Source organism: Tauraco erythrolophus, chromosome 6, assembly GCF_009769465.1.
Source record: "Tauraco erythrolophus isolate bTauEry1 chromosome 6, bTauEry1.pri, whole genome shotgun sequence".
Classification (NCBI taxonomy): domain Eukaryota; kingdom Metazoa; phylum Chordata; class Aves; order Musophagiformes; family Musophagidae; genus Tauraco; species Tauraco erythrolophus.
Genome location: NC_141470.1, coordinates 38,709,662 through 38,722,161, shown reverse-complemented (window position 1 = coordinate 38,722,161; position 12,500 = coordinate 38,709,662). Strand labels below are relative to the sequence as shown.

At 36.5% G+C, this 12,500-nt stretch overlaps 1 protein-coding gene across 1 annotated transcript in view; it reads left to right on the top strand.

The window, feature by feature from the left end:
- Positions 1-12,500, top strand: part of CDIN1 (CDAN1 interacting nuclease 1) — a 126,290-nt gene that overhangs the window by 34,274 nt on the left and 79,516 nt on the right.

Below are 12,500 nucleotides of genomic sequence, written 5' to 3'. Positions count from 1 at the left end.
TGTAGCTGTACTATTACTTTCAGTAATCAATTCATGGTTCTAAATTGTTTTACTTCTACAAAAATGTATGGATGATAGTGATCAGGAGAAGCATGCAGCTTATTGCTCCAGTAATACTCCATTCTGCTAAAATATATCTTTACTAAAATACAGAGTACTGCTGTATTATACAAATTACTTATTTGGATCTTTGACTCTCTTGTGGGTAGGCTTTAAACCATAGAATTACACAATGCAAAGGATTAAAAGATCTCACATAACACAAATAGTACTTAAAAAAGACACACAACCTACTTTGCGATAGTTTATTTAGAGTATAAAGAAAGTATGTTTTGTGCTTTTAGACTCAGCGTGTTATATCAGGTGGAAGTTGTTCATAGTGTGTGCATCTTCATAAGTGAAAGTTTTTGAGAAAGAGTTTTTGTTTGTTTCTGAGCAATCAGAAATTAGAAAAATCTGTGGGCTAAGGAATATGGGAGCAGAATTATCAGTGAGCAGGAATATTTACATTTCTCTTTGCAAGGTAGGCAACAAAATCTGTTAAAAGCAAAAATTATATCTTTTATATAAAGACATCGGTACTAACAATGGAAAAGTTTTCCACCAACTGGCCTATACCTAGGAAAGGAGCTTGCCATTATAGAAGTTAGAGTAACTAACAGTGTAATACCTTTTGTACTCCTTTTAAAATATTTATGGAACATGGAATTAAATTCTGCCCAAGTAGTTTAAGTATAGTGAAAAATTGTACTCTTCATTGCCTAGTCTTCTTCCATTCCAGAAAACCGACTTCTTGATTTGATAGCCTTTTTTTTTTCTTTTTAAGTAACTTTGGTCTTAAGGTAGAGACTACACGTTATTCCCTATTTATGCTGTATAATACTATTGCAATCAAAAATACTGTTGAGTTCTCTACAAGTTTCCTACATGAAGTAATAGTGCTTAGAATTGACGTCTGTACCACTTATTGGGTTTTTTTTAAGTATATCAAAGACAATTATGCTACAGTAATCACCATTCCACGTATTGTCAAAGAAAAGTATACAATTTCTGGATGTGAACAAAATAATCCTTTTAATGTTTTACTGTTAAGTTGAGCAGGGAAGCCTTCGTGTGCCAGTTTTCAGTTTGTGACAAGCTTCAATTTCTATTGGGATGCTGAACAATTTGAAGAATGTGCTGTCTTTATGTATCCTTTGACTTAACCAAGTTCAAAACTTATTATTCAGCCGAGCACTGTGATAATTCTTCTGCCTATTACCTTATTAAATCTCTCAGATTATTCTATCAATGTATGGAAGATTAACTCCAAACAAAACTGTGGGGCCGAGGGGAGAGGGTGCTTTATGCAAGCATAATGAAACCCTGTAAACCTAACATCACATATTGCAGTTATCTCTGTATCCTAAAAAGAAAACTAAAATTGATATTGTCATTAAAATAGACAAATTCTATACTGAGACTTAGAATCCTGTTAAGACATTGAATTCCAGGGTGCAAAACAGTATTCTAGATGTGGTCTAATAGATGCTAAGTAAAGGGGATAATCACTTCCCTCAATCTACTGGCTCTGCTCCTTTTAGTAAAACCCAGGTTGCTGTTGTCTGTTTTTTCTCTGCTGCAGTACAGTGCTGGCTCATGTTCAGCTCGCTGCCCTGTCAGGGCCCCAGGTCCTTTTTCTGCAGAGCTGCTCCCCAGCCAGTCCATCCCAGCCTGCATTGTTGCCAGAGGTTCCTTCTTCCTAGGTACAGGACTCTGCATTTGCCCTATTAAATCTCATGAGATCCCTGCTGACCCATTCCTCTAGCCTGTCTGTCTAGGCCCATCTGAATGGCAGCCCTGCCTCCAATTTGGTGTCATCTGCAAACTTGAGGAAATTACATTCTTTTTGCAACCTCGAGGTCATTAGTAAAGATGTTAATCAGGAATAGAAATCATATTTGCAACTACATTAAAGAGGGAAGAAGTGCAAAAACTCGACGTTTTTATAATCTTATCTTTTCTACCCTCATTTTATTTACACTTAGGTAATAATGTAAAATACGATCTCAAGCTTCTTCTGTATGACTATGCACTATTGATTATTAACATGACAGTAACATGTTAATAATGTCAGAATATCCTCCCACCTTCTTCTACTTTCTCTTAGCTATTGAATAAGCAACTTTAAAAGAGAAAACAATATCATCAGACTTTCTACACTCAGCTTTTGGTGAAATGTTTAAAAAAAAAATGGTGATGAGATGCAGTTTACATGCTCAAGTTGAGCAGAGCAGTGCTACTATCATCACTGCTGTTGAAATGCATCTACAGTCCACTTGCCAAGTGAAGGCGGATAGATGGAAGGCAAGAATTAGAAAACAGTTCTAAAACAAGCATTCCATGATATTACAAACTGCACAATACAACTACAATAATTAAATTTTAGACAGTATTTATAATAAAAGGTAATTCAAAACTCTGACTTCAAAATTGTCTGGTATATTTATACAGCTTACATAACATAAATAATCTATTTGCTTTGGGAACACTACCTAAATGTGAGTTCCTTGTATATCAACAATCCTTAACATATATAGAATTAATTTCAAAGTTTTATCACCTCTGCTAGAAAATGCTTCATACTTTTAGAAATTATTTTCAACTCTGAAGAAGCTCTTATGCAAGAATCTCAAATTGCTTAAATCTCTAGGAATTAAAATATATATTTGGGTAAGTCTTATTTCACATTTTTCCTATTACAAAGTGTTTGCTATCTGTTACATATACTGTAGGAATACACTTTACCTTTCAGAAGTGTATTACAATTGATTAATTATCAGAGTGTGCTAATGCGGAATCCATAGAAGTAAGGATTTGGTTTCAGGCTGGTAGCACGGAGTTATGTTAAAATACAGTATATTTAAGATAATTTGCTATGTGCCTAACAAATCTAGACATAGAACAGGGCCAATCACTAGTCTTTTAGGTTGTGAAAATGCTAAAGCAATGTCTTGCTGATTGTAAAAATGATCTTGAATATAACACTATCTTTGCTTTATGTCTACTGATATGCAAAAACTTAAATTGTGGTAGGTTACACAGTAGTAAGGTGCACAGTAGGTCTTGGCAATGTTCTGTTGTACTTTTTTGCATATGTTTTTCCACATGGATGGAACTTTGTTCAAGCCAATTAGTATCAGAAAACGAGCTTTTTACTTAAGTCAAGAGTATTTTGCTAGATGACTTCTGACTGTGGTCCATTAAGTTTGCATTCTATATGACTGACAGTTGATTTCACTGTTCAAAAAGATAAAATTGCATAAATTACAGTTTCTTTGCATTTGCAGACAGTATTGAGAAGTGTCATTTGTATTACTGACCAATTATAGTGTTTCTAAACAAGCATTTGAAGTTACTCTTAATTTTTCAGTTTCTCTATATTCCTATCTTTGAATTCATACTGATAAAGCAGAATATTTTTTACAAAGGCAGGGGAGGAAGTATAGCGATTTTAAGATGTACTCTCGTAAAAGTTCCCTCTCTGGGGAAAAAAAAAAACCAAACCAGTTTTTAGATATCTCATTACTGTGTATCTTGCTCTTGACTATGGCAAATGTTTATATTTCCTTTAGTTGCCTTGGTGAGAATGGAAAACCTGTAAGATAGGCCACAGCTTCCGAAGCAGATTAGTTGCACCAGTGAAAACAGATTCTACAACCTCAAAACAAAACAAAAATAGATTCCTCTGCTTACATGTCCAGAATGGATTCTGCCTCTGAAATACAGAGTACACTCCAGTTTTTGATCTGCTTTTCTATTTCACCTTGTTCTCTTTTCAGGAATGGGGAACTATTTTTCATTCACCATTACATTGACTGTTAACTGCTGTGAGCTGTTTTTTTTTTAATTTGCCGTGTAATAGTCTTATCATGTAGGGATGCTGTTACAGAACAGGTGTCATCAGGTATTCAAATCTTCTCTTACAAGTGAAAATTGGCAACTGAATTCAGACTTTTGCTGAAGAAACTGACAGAGTGGTTCTAGACTCTCAATGTTGGATGCATGCAAGCAGCTTATTTTCATCTCATTAACTCTTGGATGAGGAAAAGCACAGTGGAACAGAAGCAGGAGGCTGAGGCTACAGTGCAAAATAATGTTTTCAAGTGACCAATTTTACTGTATACTTTTGACGTGAATACTGATATTAATTTAGTGAAGCCAGGAGCCTTGGTCCTGCTTCTCTTTTTATATGTGGGGAAATAATTGTTTTATTTCCACTTATTCTAGACAGCATGCTCAGCTGAAGCGAATTATGCTGACATGGCCAGGTTTTTTAACCACTGCACACCTCCTTCTTCACAGTCTGGAAATACTAGCTTATTCACTAGCTGTGCTTGAGTTTTGGTCCAAATACTACTACTCCCAGTTTACAAATGAAACAGTTGAACCATGAACAGGTTAATTAACATTGGCCACAGTCCTGCAGAGAGCTTGTGTCAAAGCAAAGACAAGGATTCAATCTTACACTTGACAGGCATGGATTTATGAGACATAGAACTTCTGAATCCACATGTACTCATTCCCTGCTTCCTCTTCAAGCTAGGAGGCGAAAAATGGATGAACACAAAATGAAGGGCGATTTTTCTTTTAACCATCTATAAGTCTGTTGTCCACTTTTGTCAGAGCAAATTCAGTAGCTTTTCTGTAACACTGAGCAAGGCTCAGTCTTCCTGTTTCTGTATAAACGCCCTGATGAATGTAGCCTCAGTAGTGCACTGATAAATCGGTGCTGGAGAGAATTTTTCTTGACACAATTTTGCTGAGAAAAGCTCTTTGCCTTCAATTCTAAAAGTTACTTTTCTTGGATGATCCAACTTCTCTTTCTAGACATATATTGGAGAAAGACTATGTCCTAAGTAGACAAAGAACATGCTTGGTGTTAAGCATTGCACATCGGTGAGCTGCTTGACCAATGTCATATCAGATTTTAGGTCATGGCCCTCAGCTACAGTAAGTTGTTTTTGTTTATAGGAATTGGTGTCTTCAAACCCACAGGAGGTAACCATCCTTTAGTGTGAGATGCATTCCTTCCATAGCAGATTCACTACCATCTGTGTAAATATTGGTACATCAGTGTAATTTATCAACAGCAACAGGAATGGGCCTTGATATCTTCTCTAAAAATGCCTTTCACTGCAAATAACCAAATTTAAACTTCTCTTCAAACCTTCCTCTAGCGTATAAGCAGCACTATGCTGAAGCAGGAGCATTAAATCCTGGAACATCTTACCACCAGTTTTGTCCTGAATAACCACAGCATCCCTGTCTTTGTGTTGGAGGAGCTAAAAAAGTGTTGCATGACTTAACTTTGTGCTGTTTCAGAATGACTCTACTTGAGGAAAAAGCTTAAAGCTAAACAGAGTGCTGAATACAATGCCCGAAGAGTGTTGCTGAGACATCTCAATTAAAAGCTGGCTATACAACAAAATGCAGGAAGAGTCATCTGAAAGGAAGATCTGAATGTTTGACACCCTCAGAACTGTCTTTAAGCAGCCATGAAAAACACCAACAAAAACACTGAAAAGCAGTTGAAAAAGTATTCAAGACCAATGAAGAACAATTTGCTGAGGGCTACTGTGGGATTATTTTTTTTCCCTGTAGATTTTGTGACCTGAAACATCTCCTTAGGTTAGGTGCTCCAACCTTTTAGTTAAAATAAAATTAATTCCTTTTTCCTTTTTTTTTTGATCTTTCTCCAAAAGATGATAGAGCCTGCAAGCAATAAACTTACCTGAATTTAATCACTTCTTTGACTAAGGAGATTAGAACCCACACTTTGAAAATCGCAAGAAATAAGCAGGTCAGCAAAGTATAATGCTACCAGCAGAGATCTGTTCTGATTTTTAAATGAATAGTTAAACATTAGGTAGGCCAGACCATTCAAAAAATGTATGTAGAACCCGCAGTCAGGAGGGGAAGACATGACATGCTTGGACCCACTCAGTTGCGTTGATTCATGGGTGCAGCGCAGTCAGCACTGTGCTCTTTGATGCCTTTGAGAGTCTGATTCAGCTCAGCAGACAACTCTGGGCTCCTTCTGGGTTTAACCACAGCTGTACAAGGGAGACTTTGATTGACTGAGGTGAGTTCACTGGAGGGCCCACCAGGATGGTGAGGGCTGAAGCGCTGCCCTGTGAGAAGAGACTGAGGGAATGGGAAAAGAGATGGTTTCAGGGGGGCTGAAGAGCAGCCTGCTGGTACCTATGGGGAGGTTATTAGAAAGACAGATGCAGGCTGCTGACAGCAGCGACATGGTGGTAGGATTGAGAAACAGGTATAAATTGAAACAAGACACGTACAACATAACTTTAAATAACTTTTATGGTCTATTAACACCTATTCTGCTTTGTATTGCCCTAAAGAGGATGCTTATACTTATAAAATTAATTTTGCAACAGATTTTGAAGAGGAAAGTTTTCTGGCTAATTCATCCTTGAAACTTGTTTTGATAAGCCTTAAAATTATGGTGTTAAAATAATTAATGCTGTTATCCAAAGTTTATTGCATATGTATGACTAAAGAAAGAAGCGTGATCTAGGTGTGATTATCTAAGGAAAAGTCCTACAGAAGATGAAATTCAACGTAGTAGCTGTAATTATCTAAAAGGTAGTCTATTACTATATGATAAAACTGTCAAATAGTGATTGAGGGCTCCTACAAATCACGCAGAAGATCAATAAAGTTAATCCTACGTCATAGCTTGAGAATTTAGAAATTGTATTTTGACCTTAATTCACGATGGAGCCATTCAAAACATATTTAATAAATGGGTTATAGTACTTATTCTTAATTAAAATTAAACTATTCCTCAATAGTTTTCCCCAGTGAAATGAGGAATATATTTCCAGTCTCATGATGTGCATGTTATTTTACTGATTGCTTACTCTTTTTAAGGAATTATTTGTTGACTTTAGTCTATTATTCATGTACACTAAATTTGCAGTGATACCTCTCCCAAAAATTCGTTGTGGCTCAACAAGTCTATTGAGTGGTTAGAAAAAAGTCTTCTAGCCCTTTTTTCCCTGTGATTTACTTTATTCTCCATTCTGTTATCCTGCCATATCTGAATGCCTTCTAGTAGTGTATTAAGCTTTATGACTGTGTATCTGTCACATGTTGCTTGTTCTCTTCTTTTCTCCCAAGGAGGAGAAGCATATGCAGTGAAGTGTTTGGTTTGGTGGATATCACTTTGTTTTGGTTTAGTATACATATATAAATATTCTGTGTTTGTTTGAGAGGATAAAGTGAAAGAAATAAGCCTTTCATGGGGAGCAGATGGGCTCTGTGAGGGCTCTGTGTTCACTGAACAGTTTCAAATAGGTTATTCAAAGAATCTCCATTTCGTCCTTTCTTCACTCCCCAATAAGTATAAATTTCTCCCTTACAGCATGAGTTCTTTTGGAGTAGACAAGTGCAACCTTACACTCCTTGGCTAAAATGCCATTCTTCTTTTGCAGTCTTCCCATGAAGATGGGTCAGGAGAATATTGCAGAATGTAGATGAATTTGTTCTTCTCAAATCACTGTTCTCTATGTAATGCATGTGCCTAGCTTTTTTAGCTCAAATTCCTTGAAACTTTTTAAAAAATTGGATGAGATATGCTTTTAATTTGGCACCTGGTCCTCAAATAGGTGCCAGAATAGATCTTTGGTAAAATGGTAGTTTTTACCATCATACAGTTACAGCATTACTTGTCTAATTAATTTTTTTTGGCTGAATCACATTATGTATTAATGTGATAATTGTCATACCAGATCAATTAGCCATCTATTCTTAATCATAAAATTGTTTAATTTAGATAACAGTTGCTGCAGCGATGAATACAGCCCTAGTCATGACAGGTTTCACAAAACTTCACTGAGAATATCCTTCTCCCGACTCTGGCCCCCACAGTTACAATCTAGATGAAGTGTTGCTTCTGTCCATCATACCTCAAGGTGGGAAGACAATAAAGGTTCTGTAAGACATGTCGACAAAAATGACAAAACCAGCTATATGTTGGTCCATAGGCTGGGATCCTGTGCTTGAAAGTAGGTAGTACTGAGCATTTTGGCAAGTGGTATTTTTACGTGGTGGAAGGCGAGGGGACAGCAATTCTTTCAGTAGGCACTTGTGGATAACCTTTGCCCATATATCTTTTGTCTCCCAAAGAAGTTCTTAAAGCAAGTACTGGTTTTTGTTCTGTATCACTTCAAAAAAAAAAAAACTGATTATTTTTTGAGAATTGCTACTACTTCAGATTGCTTGGTTTTCTTTTTATTTTGAATACTCACAATTCTAAATATTCAACATATTTTTAATCTTGTGATGTATTTGGCACTGATATTTTCTACCTATGAGTTTCATAAAAGTGTATCTTTTCATAGAAAAATGGTTTAAGTGCTTTCTTCAGAGTTACTTGAATGTCTGTGAGTGTTCTGACACTCAACAGAAATGGTAAGCAGGCATCTGCTTTAGTGGTGTCTGGATTTTTTGTGTGTCTTCTAATAAATGTTTTATGTGCCCAAGCTTTATAAAAGACATCACAGATTCTTTTCTGTCTTTGAACCCCTGGTACTTTCAGTGGACATTTTTGAGATAGGATGATGGAAATGAATGTAATGGTTCCAGGTGAGTCTAAGCAGTAGGTATCAGTTATAAGGAGCTTGGTGATATTCCAAGTCCATTTCTTCTTGTTCATCCTAAATAGAGTCAGTTGTTAGAGAATGCACAAACTTGTTTCAGTCAGTTTGGAGACCAGTAGAATATACAAATAATTGACCTGTTCCTTCCACTGTGCTCTACTGGATGCTATGATTTGGGAATATTTTCTGTCTTTGACTCTACTCTAGTGTCTCTGAAGGTGTAATCTCTAAATGCTAAGCCCCAAATTCTGCACTTTTTCAGCAATGGAATCCCATAATTCAAATTAGCTTTAGGCTGAGAATTGCAATGTAAAGTATTTTTTTTCTTTAGGAGGTGCAACTGTGTGTATTCCTGTTTTCTTCTTTAGGAAAGCTAGGAACAACTAAAAGTTCAAGAGTAATAGAAATAGCGTTTTAAAATAATTTTGAATTAATATTTTGAATCCTTAGTAACACAATTACTCATAATCTTATCTTCAAGACTGTAGATCTTCTTGCCTGTCCCAAGTTCCCGAATGAGAATTGCATCTAATTTCTGAAGAACTTTCTTCTTTCTCCCTGCTTCAGGACTGATTCTCTTTTTTTTTCTCAGTGCTTTCCCTAGCTGCTCCCACATTTCAGAACTGTTTACTTACATTCAGTATCAAAAATGTCTTCATTTACAGTTAATTTTATGTTTCTTTTGAGAAAATGGTTCAGTAGACAGAATGAAGAGACACGTTTCACTTAGAAAGTTTTTTTTCCTCAATCTGCTGTTGAAGTGTGTATTAATTTAGCCTTAATCTTATGCTCTGAACTTTCTTTGCCTTTCTTTCAGTAAACTAAATGAGGGCCCAGCCCTCAAAAGACGTATGCAAGGCCATCATCTGCTTGACGTGAATCTTGCAGCTATGTGGAGCTGCAGTTTCAATAGGTGCCAGTTGGCTCCAATTCATCTGCAGAATCACAGTCTGACTTTGACATATTTGAATCCTCTATAACCTCATCATTTACTTTTGTTAGGTCCTTACGAAACACTTTAAACAACCTGATTTACTATGCATCAATTTATGTCATGCCACTGTTAACTTTTGCTGTGAGAAAATGGACATGTATTTCTGCTTTTTTTCAGAGTCTGATCCTTGACAGGGCTTTGGGATTTTTCTTGTTTTATGTGTGTGACTAGTTAGTTTCTTCAGCTGCTACTAATAAACTTTAACAAAGATTTTTTTTAAAACAATCTTTTTTCTCTAATTTTCTTTCTTTTGGCGTGTCCAAAAATTGCAAGAGATTAGTAATGTTCAGCTTTCCCTTATGCAGTGGTATTGGTCATTCCTTAGTGTATCACAGTCGCTTAAGTGCTTGTTAGAGTGATCATTAAAAACATAATGTACTAGATATAGACTTTATTGTGTAATTCCCTAATCACTTCTAACTTATCTAAGCATATAATTGGCACTAATGTTTACCCCCTTCCAAGTTTTCTCTACTGTTTGCTGGTGTGTAAGTTCTCAAAGTAGGTGGATAGCATAAATGAAAGATTAAATCCTTGTCTAAAGAAGTTTATTTTCCTATTAATGGAAAATCATTACATGTTAGTGAAAATCACGTCCAGGATGTTTAACGATGTATGCCAGTAGTGATGTGTGAATTGCTGTTGGCTTTGCCTTTTCAGTGCCTTCTGTTTGTTATGTTTGAATAACATGTTAGTTTATAAACTGAGGTAGAATGTTTTGAGTGTCTTTATAAATTTGTGAATTTTTTAATAATTGGCTTTGCTGCAAACTGAGCTTTCCACTTCATCCAGAGAGTGAGATGATACTGTTGACTGACCTGTTGTTTAGCAGGTACCCTGTGAGCTCTAGTCTGCTGGTAGAACTTTGGTGTATGAAAGAAAGGAAAGTTGTGTTCATTAAAGACGATAAAAGGAGACTATTTACTGTGAAAATTACCTATCTGTTTTCTCATTCCTGGCCCAGTATTGACTGGCAGGTATAACTTCTTTAACATGGGAGAATATACCTGTGCAACTACTTCAAGATAGCAGTTCATGTGTAATAAATTGGGTCAAAGAAATTTTGGTATTGGAAGAAAATGTTATTTCAGAAATGTTTGAACATTTTATTTAGAATAGCTGCTTTTGGAAACCCAGAAGACAAAATATAAAAGATCCAGTTCTGGAGCCCCCAACATAAGAAGGACATGGACCAGTTGGAGAGGGTCCAGAGGAGGGCCACGAAGATGATAAGAGGGCTGGAGCACCTTTCCTATGAGGACAGGCTGAAAGAGTTGGGGCTGTTCAGCCTGGAGAAGAGGAGGCTCCGGGGTGACCTTATAGCGGTCTTCCAGTATCTCAAGGGGGCCTACAAGAAAGGTGGGGAGAGGCTGTTCAGGAGGGCCAGTTGTGATAGGACAAGGGGTAATGGTTTTAAAATAGAGGGAGGTAGATTCAGGTTGGATATTAGGAAAAAATTTTTTACCATGAGAGTTGTAGAACACTGGAACAGGTTGCCCAGAGAGGTGGTGGATGCTCCATCCCTGGAGACGTTCAAGGCCCGGTTGGATGAGGCCCTGAGCAACCTGATCTAGTTGGAGATATCCCTGTTCCTTGCAGGGGGGTTGGACTAGATGGCCTTTGAAGGTCCCTTCCAGCCCTAACGATTCTATGATTCTATGATTCTATGATTCTAAGATAAAGACTTTTATATATATATACACAATTTTAAAAACCCAAGAAATTTTATAGAAGATAGGAATAATATATATTTTTCTACCTATGGATAACATTGATTTCATTCCATTTATTCCATTTTCTCTAACTGTATGCATTTTGTCTTTATACCTTACCCAACTAACTTAGAGACTCTAAGGCCTCCTTCTAACTTCATCAGACTTCCCACAAAAATTATTATTTGCTGTTAAACATAATGCACTTAATTAGGAAAACTTACATCACCAAGAATAAGAAGCAGTACGGATGGAAAAATAAGCAACTAGTAAGTTGAATGTGAAACTGACAGTCATTAAACATGAATTTCATTTGACCCAGATAAGATATTTTAAAATAGCTGTCATTGGATCAAAATTAATTATCATCCCTTCCCCTCCACTTCAATTTCCAGCATTTCAGGATGTTCTTAGGTATTTTTTAGTATTTCCAACATCCCTGTATTTTGATTGAATACTGTGTCATCCTTAGTTGCAGTGATAAGGATTTTACCATTGTTTGTGCACTGAGTTTTGCTCTGTACCCTTATGCAGGGGCAGAATGCGTTGTCAGAAATTTTTTAATATACCATGCATTAGCACCAGAGGTGACATGGGTGACTAAGAAAATCGCATTATCCAGTTACAGTTAGTCTTAATGATGTTGTGAACTGTCAAATCATTTGATATGAAAAGCAGCCTTCAAAATGTAAAGTAATAAATGCTATAGAAGATTACCTGATATTTTCTCTACTGTTTTTTAAACGGCAAAATGGTCTAACTTTTACCCAATCTACGCGACATTCATCAGTTTGTCACTTAATGGTAGGGTTGATCAGAGCTGAATCTTGTTACTTCGTGGAAAAAGAATGGCAAATCAGTTCATAGTATACTAAGTGCCTTTTTATTTTTGAATAATGAGATGGGAGCAGTTCATTAGCTACTGGAGGGGAAAAAAAGCAGGGGTAAGCAGCGTTGTACCTGGCTTGACAAGTATACTAATTACTCTCCTTCACGTGGAGCTGAAGGCATATTCAGTTCAGTTTAATGATCAGACGAGAAGGCATTAGAAGGCCCAGGCTCTGTCAGGTGAGGAAGAGCAGGTGTAAGCAGATTAGTTCTGCCACAGTAACCCTTTGGAGTCATCTT